An 18,817-nucleotide genomic window follows, 5' to 3' on the forward strand; every position below is an offset into this window, starting at 1 on the left:
TCCCCACGCTTTATCCCTATGGGAAGCCATTCAGACATTGTCACCCGTCAATGTTGTAATGAAGCACCACAATGTAACGTAACAGCTCGCTGACTGACACAGTTTTTTCCCGTTGCTTCAACTCCTACACACCCTTTTCACGCTGTAGTCTCGCTAACGTTACACCAACTTCCTGTGCATGGCTCGGAGACTTCTGCCAACAAGCTACTGTACTTTCAGTCATTTCAACCAAATTGCTACTATGTTTCGTTAATTTATCGATATCGTCTCTAACCTTAGTTGTAGTGTACTTAAACTTCATTAATTAACATTTAACTAACGACAACTGAAACAAAAACAGGAAATCTTATTTTCACTTCATGGTCGCAGTATAGTCGTAATGTGCGTAACCAAATGGAACATCGAGACATTTCACGTTGTATTTGAAAGCTTGTGTAACGTAACAGGTTGAATTGAACATAAAATTTATATAATGGATTTAAAATTAATCTTTCGGCACAAAAATCGATATAGATATCACGGTTTTTAGACTCCTTTCAAATCCACAGTAGCACCTACATGAAGGTGCATTAATAAGTATATCTTAATGATATTTATATGATTACCATGAATGTTCAGTGTATTAAATATAACTGTAATATTTAAAGGTCCAATAAATGTGTATCAGTATTCTGAAGCTAGAAAATCTGAAAAGAGAAATGCAAAGGTACAGTCTAGATGCAGTAGAGATCACTGAAATGAAGTGGAATGAAGACAAGGATTCCTGGTGAGATGAGTATAGGCTACTATCAACGGCAGCAGAAAATGGTATAACTAGAGCAGAATTCCATATGAATAGGAAGGTAGGGCTGAAAGTGTATTACTGTCAACAGTTCTGTGATAGGGTTGTTATTATCATAATCGACAGCAAACCAACAAAGAGAACGATAGTTCACGTATATATGCCGACGTCGCAAGCTGAAGATGAAGAGAGGGATAAAGTATATGAGGATATTGAAAGGGTAATACAGTAAGAAAAGTGAGACGAAAATGTAATAGTCATGGGGACTGGAATACCGTTGCAGGGGAAGGAGTAAAAGAACAGGTTACAGGAGAATAATGGCTTGGGAGAAGGAATGAGAGACGAGAAATATTGATTGTGTTCTGTAGCAAGTTTCAGCTAGTGTACCAGCAAGAATCACAAAAAGAAGATGTATACTGGGAAAAAGCTAGGTGATGCGGGAGGATTTCACTTATATTACATCATGGTCACACAGAAATTCAGAAATCAGATACTGAATTGTAAGGCATGCCCATGAGCAGATATAGTCTCAGATGACAATCAAAGTGACGAAGAGTAGACTGACGTTCAAGACATTAGTCAGGAAGGATCAACACGCAGAGAAGTAGGATACAGAAATACTAAGAAATGACGAGATATGCTTGAAGTTCTCTAAGGCTCTAGATAGAACAATAAGCAATAGCTTAGGAGACGCTAGAATTGAAGATGAATGGACATCTTATAAAATAAATGATTAAAAAAATAAAATAGAATATTAATTATTGTATAAGTATGATAGTGATTTGTTGTAATTAATATTTGCTTATCTAGAACGTGGACGTTTAATTATTTGGTATCAGACGCTTGACAATGGCTTTTTCGTAAATGCAATGTCATTCGTAGTTGACCGTGAAATGTAACTCAAATAATCGGACTTCGTATTCAAATCGTTTCCAAAGACTGCTGCGGTAGATGCGGACTCAAAATCTCAATATTAGAATAATTTGTCAGCCATGTCAATACGTCGTACAGAGGTGACTGTCTACTAAACATAAAAAAGTTTACACAGTTAGTTGAATCAGATATATTCAACGAATAAGCCTGCAGTTAAGTAATTCAACTTACTTTCATAAATATAGATTCTTTACAGAGTCGAGTGCCTAGTGAGATTACAGCGGCCAGTGTTATTATATATCATCAAATATGGCGGTGTGCCAGTTAATAAAATATACGTGCTTCCCGCACCAGCTATTCTACAATACCTACTTCTTCTTAATGAAACGTAAGAGTGTCGTAATTGTATTTTGTTTCATCAACGGCATAGCTCTGCAGTTCTGTGGCATAGGCTTTATTTATTTGTCAGAGATTAATTATTTAATTAATATTTCGCGTTTCCGAGGAAACTCACGCATGGCATGCAAATATGCTTTTATAATGTCTAAAGAGGGTCATCAAAGATGGTGGAAAGAAAACCGTAAGTGAAGAGAAAATAACTGTGAAGAAACCATGGAAAACGGAAGCAATATATTATTTGATCGATGAAAGGAGGAAGTACAAAATTGTTCCGGAAAACTCAGGAATACAGAACCACAAGTCGCTGAGGAATGAAATAAATAGGAAGTGCAGGGAAGCTAAGACGAAATGCCTGCATGGCACATGTGAAGATATCGAAAGAGAAGTATTTGTCGGAAGGACTGATTCACCGTACAGGGAAGCAAAACAACATTCGGCAACATTAAAAGCAAGGGTGTAAGATTAAAAGTGCAATGGAAATTGCACTGCTAAATGCAGAGGAGAGAGCGGATAGGTGGAAAGAATACATTGAAAGCCTCCATGAGGGGGAAGATTTGTATAATGTGATAGAAGAGGAAACTGGAGTGGATTTATTAGAGATAGGGGATCCAGTATTGGAATCAGAATTAAAAGAGCATTGGAGGACTTGAGATCAAATAAGGCAGAAGGGATAGAAAACATTCCCTCAGAATTTTTTAAATCACTGGGGCAAGTGGCAACAAAACCACTATTCACGTTGGTGTGTAGAATGTATGACTTTGGCGACATACCATCGGACTTCGGAAAAAAATCATTCACACAATTCGGAAGACTGCAAGAACTGACAAGTGCGAGAATTATCAGCTTAAAAGCTCATGCATCCAAGTTTCTGACAGGAATAATATACACAGGAATGGAAAAGAAAATCGAGGATCTGCTAGATAACGATCAGTTTGACTTTAGAAAAGACAAGATCATGAGACAGGCAATTCTGAGGTTGCCGTTGATAATGGAAGCAAGACAAAGGAGAAATCCAGATACCTTCATCGGATTTATCGAGCTGGAAGAAGTGTCCGACAGTGTAAAATGGTGCAAGATGTTCGAAATTCTGAGAAAATTAGGGTAAGCTACAGGGAGAGGAGAGTAATGTACAATACGTACAAGAGCTAAGAGGGAATAATAAGAGCGGACGACGTAGAAAGAAGTGCTTGGATTAAAAAGGGTGTAAGACAGGGATGTTGTATTTCCCCCCTACTGCATAATCTGTACATCAAAGAAGCAGTGTAAGAGATAAAAGGTAGATTCAGGAGTGGAATTAAAATTCAGGGTGAGAGGATTCACTAATGACATTGCTATCCTGAGTGAAACTAAAGAATAATTACATGATCTGCTGAATGTAATGAACAATATAATGAGTACAGAATATGGATTGTGATTAAAGCGAAGAAATACTAAGGTAACGAGAAGTAGCAGAAATGAGAACAGGGAGAATGTCAACATCAGGTTTAATGGTCACAAAGTAGATGAAGTTAAGGAATTCTGCTATCCAGGCAGTAAAATAACCAATGACAGGCGGAGCAAGAAGGACATCAAAAGCAGACTAGCAATGGCAAAAAGGGCATTCCTAGGTAAGTGAAGTCCACTAGTGTCAAACATACGCCTTAATTTGAGGAACAAATTTCTAAGAACGTACGTCTCGAGTATAGCATTGTATGGTAGTGAAACATGGACAGTGGGATAATCTGAACAGAAGAGTATCGAATCTTTTGGAATGTGGTGCTACAGATGAATGTTGAAAATTAGGTGGACTGAGAAGATAATGAATGAGGAGGTTCTGCACAGAATCGGAGAGGAAAGGAACTTGTGGTTTAAATGGCTCTAAGCACTATGGGACTTAACATCTGAGGTCATCAATCCCCTAGACTTAGAACTACTTAAACCTAACTAACCTAAGAACGTTACACACACCCATGCCCGAGTCAGGATTCGAACCTGCGACCGTAGCAGGCGCGTGGTTCTGGACTGAAAAAGCCTAGAACCGCTCGTCCACAGCGGCCGGCAAGGAACATGAGAAAACGCTGATAAGGAAAGGTAGTAGGATGATAGGACACCTGTAAAGACATGAAGGAATGGCTTCCATGGTACTAGAGGGAACTGTAGAGGGAAAAACCTGGACGACAGAGATTGGAATACATCCAGCAAATAATTGAAGACGTAGGTTCAAGCGGTACTCTGAGATGAAGAGATTGGCACAGGAGAGGAATTCGTGGCAATCAGGAAACTGATGACCCAAAAAAAATTATGTAATGAAATTACTCAAAGCAGGAATCCACTAAGGGCTTTATATCTGATCGATTGGATGAGCCTCGAGAACGCACTGTGTTGTAAGCAGACGCAGGAAAGGAGGAAGTCGAAGACAGGTATTCAGAGTGTGCGGACGTGCAACAGTGTCGTGTCTGGGAACGTGAAATTAGTGCAAATACCGTCTTAAATTGAGTGATATTTGACGTGGTCGTGGTACGGATGCTGCAATGTCATCTCTCAAAATTATTGGTCGAGGAAATGCAAGATAAGACGAATTATTGAGCCTTTGCTGCTTCTGGCACCCGCTGGCAACGTGGTTCATAATATATTATTCCATCATCTTTGAGACGCGAAGAACATAACCAATTACTACCCATCAAAAAAGTGCGACGGCACAATTTCACTAGTCAAGGTAAGAACCTTTCAGTAAATTGATTTGTGATTTGAGTAGTGAAAGAAAATTACAGTAATGTATTACTGTGTCAATTTTGAGTGATACTAGCTATTGAGAAAGCTTTGTGAATTCCTTCTGCAATGAGCACTTAATGAATCCTCTTTCTCTTAAAAATAAAGAAGTATTTAAGCAAAATTATAGGAATTAAAAGTCGGTTTTCGTTGCGACGGAATCTTCTCACGAAATTCCAATCACCAACTTTCTCCTCCGAATGCGATAAAATTATGTTGACAACGACCTATGTAGGGAGGAACGATCGCCACTATAAAATATGGGAGATCAGAGCTCGTACGGAAAGATATAGGTGTTCATTCTTCCCGCGCTCTGAACGATATTGGAATAGTAGAGAATTGTGAAGGTGGTTCGATGAATTCTCTGCGAAGCACTTAAATGTGATTTGCAGAGTATCCATGTAGAGGCAGATGCAGATGTAGATCGCATCAGTATTCGAAATGCTACGACGATGCTTGTCTCTTCTAAATGATTGTTGCCAGCTTAAAGATCCGTTAATGTTCGAATTAAACACAGTATTCATCAACGACTTTGTCGCAATGGGAACAGCGGTTGTCCTGAGATCAGCTAAGTTAAGCGCTATCGGGCTTGGCTACCACTTGGGTAGATAACCGTCCAGGATTACTAAGCGCTGTTGGCAAATGGGTGTGCTAAGCCCTTGTGAGGCCAATTGAGGAGCTGCTTGACCGAGATGTAGCAGGACGGGTAACGTAATCTGACAACAGCCGGAAGAGCCGTGTGCTGACCACAGAGCTCTCCTTAACCTCATCCACTGACAACTGTCGGCTGAGGATGACAAGGCGGTCGGCTGGTACCGTTGGATCTTTCGACCTCTGCCGAGACGAAAAGTTTACAAACTGTATGATGCTGTGTTGAGGATAGAGCTAAGCTGCAAAGAGTGCTTTGAAGTGATATTTGTATGTGTTCCAGATTTGTAAATAGAACTCTTTATCCGTATCGCGCTTTTATAAAGAAGTCAATAATTGTATCTGGTCGCCAATTAGGTAAATTCCCGTTATGTTCCGCGCAGTTAGTATTAGTTAAAAGTATTTTGTGCATATATGGTAAAGTGTTTTTTTTAAAATGCAGAGGAAACTTTAATACTACACTCAGTAAGGAAAATCGTAAGCAATGCTGGAAACGGTGCATGTCATGAACGGTCGTTTTTTATGTCAGTGGAGATGAGACACCGGCCACCCCAGCACAGAACCGGACGGTTCACCCAACGGCCGGCAATCTGAACTGTCGTTCCCAGGCTAACAGTTTGACTGTGTACAGCATTTAAACACTACAGCAAGTAAAATCAAGTAAATAAAAGCAGCTGATCTTCGTTATTTTCGCAGTTATAAAGTTTGGTTACCACTAAGAAAATTTTATAAGTTCGAGTTCTTGAGATCAGTTTCGTATGAAATTCGTAGACAATTCAAACGCGAAATGGACTGGTTTGCGGGACAAGACTTTTCAGATGTTCTGTTGCCCACATAAATACGGTTCAATCTACAATCGGAATTTTTTTGTGAGAAAGAAACACCGGAATTTGGTAATTCATGACGACAAACTGTAAAGCATTAGGCTGAAAAGAGTTTTTGAACACTGTATCGATTCTTTTAAGATCATATTTGAACATTAGTGAGGTAAAAAGGGGAGAGTAACTTCACGGCTTCTAATCCCAACGCATTCTGTAGCAAAGTACCTTTAAAATCCCAGATGTTTCCTGACAAAGCAAGCAGTGAAGCTACATTTACAGACAGCGGGTGCGTGAATGTAAATTGCTTTGACATGAACTAATAGGAAATTTCACCATGAACACTGGGGCGCGAATCGTTCTTTAACTAATTTAAGCTAATCATCTGTACTTTGATTTTAAGAACGCGTGAGACAGCAACCCACGGACAAGAAACTGTGGAACAGGATCAAATTTTGGGGAGCAGCACAGAAGTCTTCCAAGTTCAGAGTAATGGAGTTGTTGAAATACACTCCTGGAAATGGAAAAAAGAACACATTGACACCGGTGTGTCAGACCCACGATAATTGCTCCGGACACTGCGAGAGGGCTGTACAAGCAATGATCACACGCACGGCACAGCGGACACACCAGGAACCGCGGTGTTGGCCGTCGAATGGCGCTAGCTGCGCAGCATTTGTGCACCGCCGCCGTCAGTGTCAGCCAGTTTGCCGTGGCATACGGAGCTCCATCGCAGTCTTTAACACTGGTAGCATGCCGCGACAGCGTGGACGTGAACCGTATGTGCAGTTGACGGACTTTGAGCGAGGGCGTATAGTGGGCATGCGGGAGGCCGGCTGGACGTACCGCCGAATTGCTCAACACGGGGGGCGTGAGGTCTCCACAATACATCGGTGTTGTCGCCAGTGGTCGGCGGAAGGTGCACGTGCCCGTCGACCTGGGACCGGACCGCAGCGACGCACGGATGCACGCCAGACCGTAGGATCCTACGCAGTGCCGTAGGGGACCGCACCGCCACTTCCCAGCAAATTAGGGACACTGTTGCTCCTGGGGTATCGGCGAGGACCATTCGCAACCGTCTCCATGAAGCTGGGCTACAGTCCCGCACACCGTTAGGCCGTCTTCCGCTCACGCCCCAACATCGTGCAGCCCGCCTCCAGTGGTGTCGCGACAGGCGTGAATGGAGGGACGAATGGAGACGTGTCGTCTTCAGCGATGAGAGTCGCTTCTGCCTTGGTGCCAATGATGGTCGTATGCGTGTTTGGCGCCGTGCAGGTGAGCGCCACAATCAGGACTGCATACGACCGAGGCACACAGGGCCAACACCCGGCATCATGGTGTGGGGAGCGATCTCCTACACTGGCCGTACACCACTGGTGATCGTCGAGGGGACACTGAATAGTGCACGGTACATCCAAACCGTCATCGAACCCATCGTTCTACCATTCCTAGACCGGCAAGGGAACTTGCTGTTCCAACAGGACAATGCACGTCCGCATGTATCCCGTGCCACCCAACGTGCTCTAGAAGGTGTAAGTCAACTACCCTGGCCAGCAAGTTCTCCGGATCTGTACCCCATTGAGCATGTTTGGGACTGGATGAAGCGTCGTCTCACGCGGTCTGCACGTCCAGCACAAACGCTGGTCCAACTGAGGCGCCAGGTGGAAATGGCATGGCAAGCCGTTCCACAGGACTACATCCAGCATCTCTACGATCGTCTCCATGGGAGAATAGCAGCCTGCATTGCTGCGAAAGGTGGATATACACTGTACTAGTGCCGACATTGTGCATGCTCTGTTGCCTGTGTCTATGTGCCTGTGGTTCTGTCAGTGTGATCATGTGATGTATCTGACCCCAGGAATGTGTCAATAAAGTTTCCCCTTCCTGGGACAATGAATTCACGGTGTTCTTATTTCAATTTCCAGGAGTGTACGTGGTTGATAGTAGGATCACTTTTACGAATATCACTACTCAGACGAAGACTGGAATCGGTAAATTGGATATTGATGTTGGTAAACTGTAGAGAAAACTAATGGAAAGATGACGAATATTATGAAAATTGATCTGGTAAATAGTGGCCTCAGATGAAAGTAAATAATGTGAAATTGGAAAAATATTATGGTAAAATTATACCTGACTTAGAAGCTAATCTTTCAGGTAAGTTAGAAACGAATTAGCCTATTTTGAATACACGAAGTCAAAGAATTAATGAACTCAGTGAGGAAAGATGTGACTGAAGTTCAAAATCAAGATATTCGTGTCAAGAATAGGTTCGAAACCGAGATGAAGAGAGTCGTAAACTGTGTAAAACCTATGTTATGCCTTAAAATACAGGAAATTTTCCGCATACAGAAAACTTAAATTCTAGAAGAAACTAATACAGATTTTGTATATCAGCAAAATAGTTTCATACGTGTTCTAAACGGTGTAAGTACTTTTACTGACTTCTGTAATGATGTTGAATCAGTACCGCAGCGGTTATTAAATAGGAAAAGATATATACCAACAGTTGTACACTAGTCAGATCTCTTATGTAATGATGAACGATACGATTCCCTGAAGGAACAAGGAAAGGGGGGTGGGGTCGGAAACCGTCAGATTTCATAAATAACTGAAAAGATGTGGTACGATGTGACATGAATAATGAAAAAAATTTATTAAGATACACATTTGGGCTAGGACTGCTAACGCAACGAGGTGTAGCTTGAATATAAGTTCGACGAAGAAGAAACTCTATAGTGAAGCGCCAAAGAAACTAGTATACTCATGTGTATTCAGTTACAGTGATATGTAAACTGGCAGAATACGGCGCTGCTGCCGGCAACGCCTATGTAGGGTAACAAGTGACTGGCGCAGTTGTTAGATCGGTTACTACCGCTTCAACAGCAGGTTATCAAAATTTAAGTGGGTTTGAAACTGGTGTTATAGTCGGAGCAAGAGCGATGGGACATATCATCTCCGAGGTAGCGAAGACGTGGGGATTTTCCCGTACGACCATCTCACGAATGTATTCCGACACCGTAGCGGCCGTAAAAAGATCCTGCAAGAACGGGACCATCGACTACTGATGAGAATCGTTCAACATGACAGAAGCGCAACCACTCCGCAAGTTGCTGATAATTACTAAGCTGCGCCATAAACAAGTGTCTGCGTGCGAACCGTTCAACGAATCATAGACAATAGGGGCTTTCGGAGCCGAAGGCCCCCTCGTGTACCTTTGATGACTGCACGACACAGAGCTTTACGTCCCGTCTGGGCCGGTCAACATCGGCATTGGACTGTTGATGACAGGAAAAATGTTACCTGGTCGGACGAGTCTCGTTTCAAATTGTATCGAGCGGATGGACGTGTACGGATATGAGGACAACCTCATGAATCCATGGATCCTTCATGTCAGCAGGGGACTGTTCAAGACGGTGAAGGCTCTGTAATGGTGTGGGATGTGTGCAGTTGGAGTGATATGGAACTCATTTCTAGATACGACTCTGACAAGTGACATGTACGCAAGCACCCTGTCTGATCACCTGCGTCCATTCATGTCCATGGTCCATTCCGACGGAATTGAGCAATTCCAGCAGAACAATGCCACACACCACACGTTCAGAATTTCTACAGAGTTGCTCCAGGAATACTCTTCTGAGTTTAAACACTTCCGCTGGCCACCAAACTCCCCAGAGATGGACATGATAGAGCATATCTGGGATGCCTTACAATGTGTTGTTCAGAAGAGATCTCCACCCCCTCGTACTCTTACGGATTTATGGAACGCCCTGCAGGATTAATAGCGTCAGTTTCATCCAGCACTACTTCAGACGTTAGTAGATTCCATTCCACATTGTGTTGTGGCACTACTGCGGGCTCTTTGGGGACCAACACGATATTAGGCAGGTGTACCAGTGTTTTTGGCTCTTCAGTGTATGAATTCAGGGATCTGATTTCGGAAGAGTCTTAGTCGATTCAAAATCTAATAATTTTTGGCGTCATCGTAGTCGCAGTAATGTCATACCGTACAAGAGGTTCCATTAAAGATTGCTGCGAATGATGGTTTACAAGACTGGAGTATCTGAAAGATAGACTTCTGAGTCAGAGATAGAGTGGGAGTTATAGAAAAAAGGCTTCGAAATGACTCGAAAACGTATGGCGAAGTAAATACAAAACTTTCAATGAATTCTTAGAAAGATGGACAATGAGGTTCGTTTGCGTGAAACACTGGACCAACTACACTGCTAGAACAATAATCTACCCGAAATGGATGGCCGAAACGGATCACGTATCAGTACGATGAGGGGATGCAGTCAAGGCAACTTTATTAGCTATTGTGGTGAAAATTTTCAGAATAACAGAGTGAAGGACAATAAGGAAAATTAAGTGCCGTGAAGGCTGATGGCCTAACTGGAAGGGAAGGACGCAACTGGCCCAGGCAATTGCAGAAGAAAAACTACTTTAAGCAAGAAGATAGGGACAGCAGTGGAAGTCATCGTCACGCTGAAAACAAGTTTAGAAAGCGAAACTGTAACACGATGACCATCAGGTTACAGGAATCTGAGATTAATGGAGAATCGATCGTACATGAGGTACAATAAGTCAACTAATGATCAAGTGCAATGAAGGACTGGAGGAAACGTAGTAGTAGGCGATCTCGAAGAAGACAGAGCAGAGGTTGCAGGTGAAGGGAATGTTATTGCAGATGAAGACAATCAATGTAGCAGGAGGTTGATATGACTGATGTTTCTTGGTTTAGGAAACTCTGAAATATATGACGGTTTGCAATATTGGTAAATCGACGAAATTACAAGGGACAATAACCTGAAAGGGGCTGTACCAGCAGTAGTAGAAAGGAAGCTAGAATTAAAGCATTGCACGGCAGTCAGTGTTGAAGTAAATTTTGACAAGGTTATTCCGTTCTCAAAGTATGAACAGTGACTCCATTGTAAGACTGCCAAAAAGAACATAACTTTGTTTTGAAAGATGAACATGTTCTAAAAATGAAAATAAGTGAGAGTCACTCAACTTGGCATCAGCAATCAGTACAGGCGGAAATACATAATTATGAAAGTGACTCTGAAGAGAGTGTCTGTGATGTAAAAGCTGTATCTGAAGAAGTAAGATCACGTGAGCCTGAAGGTGTGTGAGCCAGAGTCGTACAAAATCTTGAATATCCGGTATATGCTGGGGGAAGATAAAAATATCTATACTTCTGATGGATTTTTGTTAGAAGGCAGTAGTATGGATAAAGAAATATGGAGACTAACAGTAAAAGTGTTACCTTCAGTTCAAGCTGAAGAAATTAAAATCGATACCTTTCAGCAAAGTGATGTTTATGCTAGCAGCAGTGATAATGAAGTTATTGTTCATCTACAAAATATGTGAAGTGAAATTAGCGCTAATCTGTTTGAATCAGATAGTGGTAAAGAATCGACTAAAGAAGTCGATAATAGTAAGCAGAGCATTATCACAGTTACGAAAACACCAAAGAACCTCAAAGTAATGCTTCTATAAGTGAATGACGTTGAACATAAAGACAAGAATGTGGAACAAAGAACGAAAGTAGTGCAAAACATGGTAGAGAAAGGGCGAAAGTAGCTTTGAGGTAAGCTACGATATATCAAAGTAAGACAGTTTTCTTGGCAAGACTTATTTACAGCAATGGATTTTTTGTAAGAGAGTGAGTTAAATAGACAAAAGACTATGAGAATTCAAACCATAACACCTGCGAAAGGTTACGGAAATGATCTGTATGTCTTATTAGATACAGAAGTGCAAATCAGTGATACTTCTCACGCTTTCTTCGAGACGAGCAAAGAACAATAAGATGTGGAAACCATGCTTGAGTAACAATAACTGGACCCACTACGAAAGTGAGAAAAACAAACATCAAATATTAATTGCTTTCAAATTACAATAACAATTATACACCTACATATTTGTAGTAGTATATTTGTAGTAGTACCTGACTTGAGTACTTAATGTTAGGCATAGGTTGGTTGATTAAAAACATGATATTATAGAATATGATTGAAAAATGATTTCATGTCAATTAGAAAGTATAGCGTTCCAGATTCCACTAAAGAGCGTCAACCGACATGTTTAGGGTTAACTAGTATTGAAGAAGATAATGTATTAGGAGACAGTTCTGAACGTGCAAATGATGAGAGAACATACTGACAAAGAACAGGGCTTCAAGTGAAGCATAAACCAGACTGATGATATAACACTAGAATAGGAAGATGAGTGAATTTCAATGGCTAAACGAAAATAAAAAAGTTTCCTTGGCCAACAGATAGCAGTGTTCGTCCCTTATGCTGTTCCTCTAGCCATTATAGCAGAAGTTCAGAAACAAATTTGCCAGACTCCTCAGTGGAGAGTCATCAAAGAAGTGAGAGTCAAATCAATACCCCACTGGCGACTTAACCAAAGAGATGGCAGGCCATGAATAGTGATTAACACTAGAGCACTGAATAAATAGTAAAGAGAAGAACTCAACATCCAGAACGTCTGCACGAGATACTTCAAAATTTCACAACATGAAACACATTGTAACACTTCAGGCTTTCCCGGCGATCTAATAACATCTTGGGTTGTCGGGTGTTCTGCCGGATGTCAGCATCGTACTTTCACGATATTTCGGTCGCGTAGCTCGTGGCCTTCTACAGGTGCGACCTGAGACTGCTCCTCGAGTGGACCTGGTTAAGTATTTATGCCTATGGCCTTGCATCACCACCAACGGCTGCAGGCGCTTCCTCTGTGGTCCGCGCCCATTCCCTGCGACCTGCTGGAGCGTTGCTGCTGCATTTTCCGTCCGCTGCGGTTCTAGGTGTTCCCTGTGAGGTCCGCGCCCACCAAACCCGCTCCTGGGGGTTTCATCCACGGTCTGGGGAACCAAGCGTTCCCATCCTGCGGTCCGCGCCGGCTCACCACGACCTGTTGGAGCGTTCCCGCTCCGTTTTTCGTCCGCTGCGGCTCTGGACTTTCCCTCTGCGGTCCGCGCCACCAGTCCTACTTCTGGGTGTTCCATCTTCGGTCTGGCGCGCATAGCAGTCCGTCATGGGGTCGTTTTCCATCTCCATGTCTCTGGTTCTTCTGTTTGTGTAATGTGCAGCTGGCCCCGTTGCTCCTTTAACAATTCCAGAGCCGGATCCCAGGCTACCCTAAGCTGGTACCCTGTGACACGGTTCATAGGATCGTCAGCCATTTTAATTTCTATCGATTCTCTTGTAACACTGTCCCAAATTCTGGGTGTTTGTGCTAGAATCTTGGTATCCTCATACTTCATGGCATGATCTAGATCTAGACGATGTTCAGCAATGGCTGACTTAGTCACCTGTCTCAATCTAGTGTGCCTCTGATGTTCTTTGCACCTGATCTCCACAGTTCTTGACGTCTGGCCAATGTAGGACATGCCACATTGACAAGGTATATTGTAAATCCCTGGTTTTCATAACCCCAGGTCGTCTTTGACACTCCCCAACAGTCCCCCGATCTTGTTGGATGGACAGAAAACACATTTGATATTGTGTTTACGCAGGATCCTACTGCTTCTGGCAGAAATAGAGCCAGCATAGGGCAGATATGCCATCTTCTTTGCTTCATCTTGGTCTTCTTCAGGAACCTGTGGTATAGCGGCTGGTTGGAGTGCCCTCTCAATTTGTCTGTTTGTGTATCCATTCTTGGAGAAAACTATTTTGAGACGTTCTATCTCTATAGGTAGATTTTCATCGTCTGACAGGGCACGTGCTCTGTGGACCAAAGTCTTCAGAACCCCATTCTTCTGTGCTGGGTGGTGACAGCTGCTGGCCGGCAGATATAAATCAGTGTGTGTTGGTTTTCGGTACACACTGTAGCCAATTGATCCTTCTGCTTCCTCTGGACTAGTACATCCAGAAATGGCTGCTGGCCATTCTTCTCCAGTTCCATGGTGAACTTGATATTAGGGTGGCATGAGTTAAGATGTTCAAGAAACTCATTGAGCCTGTCCATCCCATGTGGCCAGATCACGAAGGTGTCATCCACATATCTGAGGAAGCATGTCGGTTTAAATGTGGCTGTCTCCAATGCCCTCTCCTCAAAAGTCTCCATAAACATGTTGGCAACCACAGAGGATAGTGGGCTGCCCATATCTACACCTTCAGTTTGCTCATAATATTTTTTTCTGTACAGGAAATACGTGGATGTCAGTGTATGACTGAACAGATCCAACAGAGCACCGTCAAATTCCTCTGCAATCAGTTCTACTGAGTCCTTCAGTGGGACCCTGGTGAACAGCGATACCACATCAAAACTAACCCTGATGTCCGAATCTGTGATGTGCAGTTGCTTGAGGCATTGCAAGAAATCTTCTGAGTTGCGGATGTGGTGAATACATTTCCCACATATTTAGACAGGAGACCTTTCAAGTACTTGGCTGTTGTGTATGTAGGTGCCACAATATTACTGACAATAGGACGTAGGGGCACGCCCTCCTCGGCGGACTTCCTCTGCCACATTAGGTGGAAGTGTGGCTGCAACGTGCTGTACTGCACTGACGAAACCCGATAAGGGTACTTTCCTAGGGGTCGTAGCAAAGTTGAGACCCTTGCTGAGTACCTTTAAGGTTGTATCATCACACTGTATGCCACTCAGATCCGTCACAGTGCGTGTCTCTTCCATCTGCTGTGCATCTTACTCATGCAGTCAAACTTTGCAGATTTGCAAGATGAGGCATTCCTTCTAGCACACTCAGCTAAAGACCAGGAGGCACGGTCTACCAAATCACAATCTTCTCTTGTTAAGGAGGCTGCTATGTACAGATGAATGTGTAACAGCTCCCTGGCCACAACCTCTAACCTGTGGCGAATATCTCGAATCCTCTGTCTCACCAGTGCCATGCTGGCTCTGCGTTTGCCGCTCTGGAGTTGATGTGATCTTTAATTCTGGCAAATACTGGTACCAATTCTCCATCTCGCCACCTCAGCACAAAACTGAGAGAACTTAGCATCTTCCCTTTCTTCTGCCGTAGCTTGTCCTGATTCTTGATATTCTGATGCATCTCCTCCTGGTAGAGACATTTGATGTAACTCTTCAGGCTTTCCCGGAGATCTAATGGAATCTTGGGTTGTTGGGTGTTCTGCCAGATATCAGCGTCGCACTTGCACTACACCACATCCGCAACTCAGAATATTTCCTGCAACGCCTCAAGCAACTGCACATCACAGATTCGGACAGCATGGTTAGTTTTGATGTGGTATCGCTGTTCACCAGGGACCCACTGAAGGACTCACTAGAACTGATTGCAGAGAAATTTGACGTTGCTCTGTTGGACTTGTTCAGTCATACACTGACATCCACGTATTTCCTGTACAGAAACAATTATTACGAGGAAACTGAAGGTGTAGCTATGGGCAGCCCACTGTCCCCTGTGGTTGCCAACATGTTTATGGAGACTTTTGAGGAGAGGGCATTGGAGACAGCCACATTTAAACCCACATGCTTCTTTAGGTATGTGGATGACACCTCTGTGATCTGCCCACATGGGATGGACAGGATCAATGAGTTTCTTGAACCTCTTGACTCATGCCACCCTAATATCAAGTTCACCATGGAACTGGAGAAGAATGGCCAGCTGCCATTACTGGATGTACTAGTCCAGAGGAAATCAGATGGATCAATTGGCCACAGTGTGTACCGAAAACCAACACACACTGATTTATATCTGCAGGCCAGCAGCTGTCACCACCCAGCACAAAGGAATGGGGTTCTGAAAACTTTGGCCCACAGAGCACGTGCCCTGTCGGACCAAGAGAATCTATCTATAGAGATAGAACGTCTCAAAACAGTTTTCTCCAAGAATGGATACACGGACAGACAAATTGAGAGGGCACTCCAACCAGCCACTATACCACAAGTTCCTGAAGAAGACCAAGATGAAGCAAAGAAGATGGCATATCTGCCCTATGCTCGCTCTATTTCTGCCAGAAGCAGTAGGATCCTGCGTAAACACAATATCAAGTGTGTTTTCTGTCCATCCAACAAGATCGGGGGACTGTTGGGGAGTGTCAAAGACAACCTGTGGTTACGAAATCCAGGGATTTACAATATACCTGGTGAATGTGGCATGTCCTACATTGGCCAGACTACAAGAACTGTGGAGATCAGGGGCAAAGATCATCAGAGGCACACTAGATTAAGACAGGTGACTAAGTCAGCCATTGCTGAACAACGTCTAGAACTAGATCATGCCACGAAGTATGAGGATACCAAGATTCTAGCACAAACACCCAGAATTTGGGACAGTGTTACAAGAGAATCGATAGAAATTAAAATGGCTGACGATCTTATGAACCGTGACACAGGGTACCAGCTAAGGATAGCCTGGGATCCGGCTCTGGAATTGTTAAAGGAGCAACGGGGCCAGCTGCAACACTACACAAACAGAAGAACCAGAGACATAGAGATGGAAAACGAGCCAGGCGCACCAGACCGAAGATGGAACACCCAAAAGTGGGACTGATGGGCGCGGACCGCAGATGGAAAATCCAGAGCCGCAGCGGACCAAAAACGGATCGGCAACGCTCCAACAGGTCGTGGTGAGCGGGCGCGGACCGCAGGATGGGAACGCTTGGTACCCCAGACCGTAGATGAAATCCCCAGGAGCGGGTTTGTTGGGCGCGGACCGCAGAGGTAACACCTAGAACCGCAGCGGCCGGAAAACGGAGCAGCAACGCTCCAGCATGTCGCAGGGAATGGGCGCGGACCACAGAGGATGCGCCTACAGCCGTTGGTGGAGGGGAAGGCCATAGGTATAAATACTGGACCTGATCCACTCGAGGAGCAGTCTCAGGTCACACCTGATGAAGGTCATGAGTACGCGACCGAAATATCGTGCAAGTACGACGCTGATATCCGGCAGAACACCCGACAACCCAAGATGTCATGAAACACATTATCGCTTCATACTTGAAAATTACCGGCAGGTGTCCAAGACACATGCTTGATAGAAGTAAACTGAATATCTTTTCGCAACCAAATACTATCATAATAAAGTAATGCCATTCGGGTTAAATTCGTCAAATTCTGTGTTTATCTGTAATTTAGATCAAGTTTTAGATAATGAAATAAACTCTAAAGCTTTACTGAACCTTGAAGATTTGATGACTGCAATGAAAACATGGGAAGAGTAAGTAAAGCTGTTAAACGAATTATTTAAGGTTTTAATAAAAGAGGAAAAAACAGGTTAAACAAGCTTAATTTCTTATATAAAAAGAAAATTCTAGTCGAACATTGTTACCATCAAAGGTATCAAACAGAGTCGAAGAAGCTGAGATCTGTATAATATTGACAGAGACCAATTCTTGAAAGTAGCTGAAGAGTATTTTATGCATTCTATTGTATTTATGTGGACAAACAAGCATATAAAAAAACCTAATTAAAACAATTTGCTCAGCAATGACAGCACATTCATATGGACTCAAGAGTATGATGTAGCTTTCAACAGATTGTAAGAATATTTGGGGAATGGTATGCCACTGTTCCACTTAAATTTCAGGGAACTATTTCACTTGGCTATAGACAGTTCACCTTATGAGTTGGGTAAGTCAGTAATTCAAGAAATGGAAGCAGATGGAAAGACTGAACATAGAAAGTTAGCTTTTACCAGTCATATCTTTAGTATATTGTAAAAGAGTTGTACAGTGTTTGAGAATGAGGTTTGAAACCAATTCATTATACATTCCAGGGGATATACGACCATTATATATTACTTACCATATGCCTAAGACTTTCATTAAGGTTGTTGGCTGTAGTACAAAAGACTTACTAGTTGATGCTGTTTCTTCAACAATTTCACATGGAAATTATGTACATTATAGACAGAAAAAATTATGTACCTAATGCATTACCAAGGTTATCAGAAAATGATGACATGATTTTGCCACAGTTATTTTAAAGCTATAGAGGGAATAAATGTGAATTTAGAATTTTTTCTCGTAATATGAGATGAAACTAGAATGCAAATGATGTTCTGAAATAGGAAAAGATAAAATTTAATGGTGCTGAAAGTATTAGAGCATCTTATAAAATATACAAGAGGTTTTGTATGTAATGAGAGTAATTGATCCTGGAATGTGCAGTGTTTTTTTGCCTTCACTGCTTGTTAATGACATTATACACTATTTTAATTTTGGATACGGCAATTGTAGTGCCAAAATGGAAGTGCTGAAAGAATTCTAGAGTGCATAAAGATAGTATTGCTGTGCTATGTGTAAGGCAAAGAATCATGTCATGGGACACTTCTCAAAGAGCCAAACTTTCGAATGCTGCCAGTAGAAAACCGATGCAAACAATTAGACCAGATGCTGTTGCGAATGCGATGAACTTGGTTATCTTCAGTCTATTATCAAAGACCCTGAGCAACTTTTTCCTTATTTCAGCAGTTGTGGAGCTCTTTTCCAAATTTATAAATCTGTGAACGCTGGCACAAATGGCTGCCAAGGAAGAGTTTATTATTATGGCCATGATTTACTTTGAGAACATACGTAAATATAAGAGAGTGTTCCAGATAACAGCACTCAATTTT

The sequence above is a fragment of the Schistocerca cancellata genome, chromosome 8 (genome assembly GCF_023864275.1).
Source record: "Schistocerca cancellata isolate TAMUIC-IGC-003103 chromosome 8, iqSchCanc2.1, whole genome shotgun sequence".
In the NCBI taxonomy this organism is placed as follows: Eukaryota; Metazoa; Arthropoda; class Insecta; order Orthoptera; family Acrididae; genus Schistocerca; species Schistocerca cancellata.